The sequence below is a fragment of the Bidens hawaiensis genome, unplaced genomic scaffold, assembly GCF_021521415.1.
Source record: "Bidens hawaiensis isolate Kalapana, Puna unplaced genomic scaffold, B.hawaiensis_p1.1 tig00038992_1, whole genome shotgun sequence".
Classification (NCBI taxonomy): Eukaryota; Viridiplantae; Streptophyta; class Magnoliopsida; order Asterales; family Asteraceae; genus Bidens; species Bidens hawaiensis.
The window spans coordinates 52,284-56,755 of record NW_027496843.1 but is presented as its reverse complement, the minus strand read 5'-3'; positions in this window follow the sequence as shown (position 1 = coordinate 56,755).

Here is a 4,472-nt window from a genome sequence, read left to right as displayed (position 1 = left end):
TATGGCGAAGTTGTTCAAACTTCTTACTTCGTTTCGGCTGAACAGAATTGCATAGCGACGGTCACAAAACATGCACCAACAATTGTACAAATCAACCCTTAGCCAACTTTGATTAACTTGGGCACCCAATCCTAAAGTTTAGGGACTAAATTGCAAAATATCCAAACCCATTTTTCCCTCCCTTCTCCCCTATCCCGTCGGCCAAGAACCCCCATCCCCTTCCGTATTGTTTCCCATCAATTAAGCCGAAAATCATGGATTACGCTTTCTATATTTGTTAACTGATCAAACGCGTACCAATCACGACCTAAATCATGTAATTAAACAGCTAATTGACGTCTAATGATCCGAATATTCGTTTAAAACGAACCGCGGCCAAAATCGACCCTAAACCACTATAAATACGTAAACATATTTCTATTAAACTTGCCCACACCACCCTCACTACATTGCGACTCTAAGCCCTAAGCTAATTGCAGCAAACGAAGCCATCAAGGTCGATTTTGATAAGGAACTTAGCCGCAAGCCCTAGTTCGTTGAACTATACCTATTCGTCACCTAATACGGTAATTAAAACATGATTTTGGTTCGTTTTTAGCCAAGGAACGTTAACCCTAAACCAGTTTTAATCACCATCGCCGTATTGTTGATCAATTGAAGCGAAATGGATTTAGGGTTTATCCTTTGAGCTGGGTTTATGCTTCTGGCTGTCTGTTCATATTTTTTTCTGTTGGTATATTTCACAAGTGAGAACACCAGCCTAGTGGTTGGTCTGTGGGTGTTAAAACACTTAGAACCGGTCTAGGCGCAGGTTCGAACCCCCTAGACCCGGTTTTTGAGTTTTTATTTTTTTATTTTCTTTTTATTAATATTATTTGATAATATTATAATTAGATATCACTAAATAAACACTAACTTGTTAAACCGAACCTCCCGCTTTGTGTTATTTTGTACTTTTAAACTTTTGATTCGTAATTAATCTAATATATATATATATATATATATATATATATTATATAGAAAATCTAGTATATTTATTTAAGTATCTAACGTTAATAATAATAATAATAATAATAATAATAATAATAATAATAATAATAATAATAATAATAATAATAATAATAAACAACAACAACGATAACAATAATAATAATCATCATAAAAATAGTAAGAGCGTAAACTATAAAAGACTCCAAAATTCTTTTAAACTGATTTGTAACCGTTATGTCGTGTTGTATTATTTCTTTTTAACTATTTCTACCCTCTAGCTATATTATTTACAAATTTATGAAGATTAAACTAAAAATATTAAAAAATGTATTTAAACCCTATCAAATTCCATATCCGTCATGCGCCTTGTTATTATTTCTTTAATCTTAATTAATTATATTAATATTAACTAGGAACTTTTGTCAACATATTCCGAGGAATCTATCTTATCTTCTTACCGTCGTCTCATCATTTATTTCCACTCGTTAAGTTGAGTTTACATATCCCCCTTTTTCATCTTTTAAATTTTGGGGGTGACATGTATACCCTATTTAAATTACTTCTTTTATTTATTTATCTATTCACAACACAATTCAATATATGTTTATGTGTGATTATTACATGATCTATGATAATGCTCTATGTGCTTAATTGTTTATTTTATGTTTGGTGGTTGGTATCTCATCCTCATCTATCCTCATCTATCCTTATCTAGTATGATCATACACTTACCCAAGTACTTTGATTTCGTATCAATAAGAACGGGTCCACATTTATTTGGTTTTTTTACATTTTCATATGAATTGTAATACTTATCATTTACATATGAATTGTGGTTTTTATCTATATATGTATCTCAACTAAATCTTATGTATTCTAACCAACATTCGTATTGACAAACTCTATTTTTATACATGCTACAGGTATAAGTAATTTACATTGATCAAGATTGAAGATACTAGTTTTTACCTTAGGATATTACTCAAAACAACAAAAGCATGATGTAATTGTCTCTTATTATTAAATTTGTGTACTTGTTTGATGTTAATGAAATTAAATAATTATTGTCGCTTTAATTAGTGTCTTTTGAGCTACTGTCCAATCAATACGTTATACCCCGGCATGTTCCGCCTTTGGTCGGGGTGTGACACCACACACACACACACACACACACACACACACACACACATATATATATATATATATATATATATATAATTGATTTCTTTTGAGAATCAATTTGAGTTTAAAGAACTCGAAAGGACTCAACGTAACATTTTTTTTTACACATATGTAAGTGTAAGTAACGTAAAAAAAATTATAGTCTCTTTTTACACATCGAATCGACTTTTTACACATGTGTAACTGGCATTTAAACTTGTGTAATTACCATAAATCTTTATTCTCTCTCCTGATTCAACTTTTAATTAAATTCAATCTCAACCACATATTCTATACTCATGTAATTAAATGTGTGGTCCATATTGAGTTATTAAAGTTCTTACAACTCATTAAGTTCCTAAAATATCTGTCATATGTGTGTGTGTGTGTGTGTGTATACATATATTTTATAAAGTTGGAAGCATCCCATATTAAGGAAATGGAAAAATGAATTCATCCCACATGGAAAGTAAGAAAAACTTGGAAACTATTTATAAGAAGATAAGTTTCCATAGTAATATTCTTATATGCCAAGCTTGCACCCAGTGGTACTAGCAGAGAGAGCGAAACACCCGAAGCGCACACGCACGGGCTCGAGCGATGGGCGCAATGTGGCATACTTTACCCTTCGTACGCTCACATTGTCGCTTGAGAGCTGCCTTATTATTTTTGGAAAATGGAAGCAAGACCAAGATGTGACAAGTTATCAAAGTTAAGGGACTAAAATAAAAAGTTGGATTTCAAGACCCATCGTGACACGCGATGGATCAGGATATAACCCATCGCTTTATGTGATGGGTATAGCACCACCCCCCAGAATGGGCGGTGTCGCGATACGCGACCCTCTAAATTTTTGTGTAATCACGATACGTGATGACCAGGCGAAGTAACTGTGGAAACGTGTCACCACGTGGCATGTCTAATCAAACCTACTAGGCGGCTTCACAATACGCGATGTTGAACCCAAACTTCCATCACGTTATGCGATGGAGTATAATATTAAGAGGCGGTGGAGCGATCCATCGCGATACGCGATCGATCCTCATTAAACCCATCGTGGTACGCGTAGGGCCACAATTTCAGCCCTATAAATAGGGGTGTCGGGCTCTGCATTCTTGTTTTCCAAATCACTTTTACACTCATATTACCTTGATAAATATTCCCCGTTCCGATGATTCGTTTCTCGAAGTAAGTGCAAGGTGTAGAAATTCTGTTCATTTGTTTTCTTTGACTACCCGCCGACGAGTAGAAGTGCTTCCCGCGTCAAGTCTAGGGATTTCTTATAAGCTAGCCATACAAGGTTGGGGAAACGCCCGATTGTTTTATTATACATGGCTTAGACTTTAGTCGGGGGTATAGTCTATACCTTGATTATATTATAAGTGAAATATAGTTTTCATAAGACAAGGGTATTGAATAAATATTATTTGTTTATAATTATAAAGATTTTATAATGTTTCTTAAGAAAGAAGAAACTTAGTATATATGTTTCTTCATGAAGAAGAAACACAGTATTTAAATGATGAAACCCCTTAGACTAAAGGTCCAAGTATTTTGTAAAAAGAAATCATTATCAAGGTAATGATTATGCAAGTAGACTAAAGGTCTAAGCCTCGATCGTTGATCTAGTATTTATAAAATGTTATTCTCGGACTATAGGTCCGAGGTAACAAGAAGCACACGTCAGTGAGAAACGCTGATTATAACAACGATGAATACGTCAAAACTCTTTACAAGTTTATATATAAGTGTCTTTAATTGTTTACATGGGATTGCGTATCCCTATAACATTATAAACAAAAGTAATCACTAGCCCTCAGGTTATCGTATACGTTTGTCGGATCCTTACATATGTGGTTAGACGATGGGCATATCGCACCCCGCTTGATAATGCCTCCGCCAAGTTGGGCCGCACCTATGTAATGTCCGAGTGGGGATTTGTCTTGTGTATATTGGTAGTAGCTAAGTAATCTCGAACACTTTTGGTGTTTGATGAGTTGTTTCAAGTAGATCTGGAGTTTATAATTGTTATTCAGATTTCAGGATTTGATTATTTCCTAAGCCACGTTGGGCCGAGACCTAAGTTATGTCTTGAGGGGATAATTAAGTATTAAAATATTTTGTGTCAACGTGTTCACCAGCATGCGTTGTTGACTTATTTTATAAACTGTTTTATAGGTAATCATGAGTAAGTGTTTGGAGATGGAGGATAGCCATTGGACGATCTGATGGCTCATGTGAAGTTTTAATATTAAAATAATGTAAGTTATGGTTTTCATGTTTCAAACTCTTTTGTACGAACTATCGGGTGTTTAATTCCC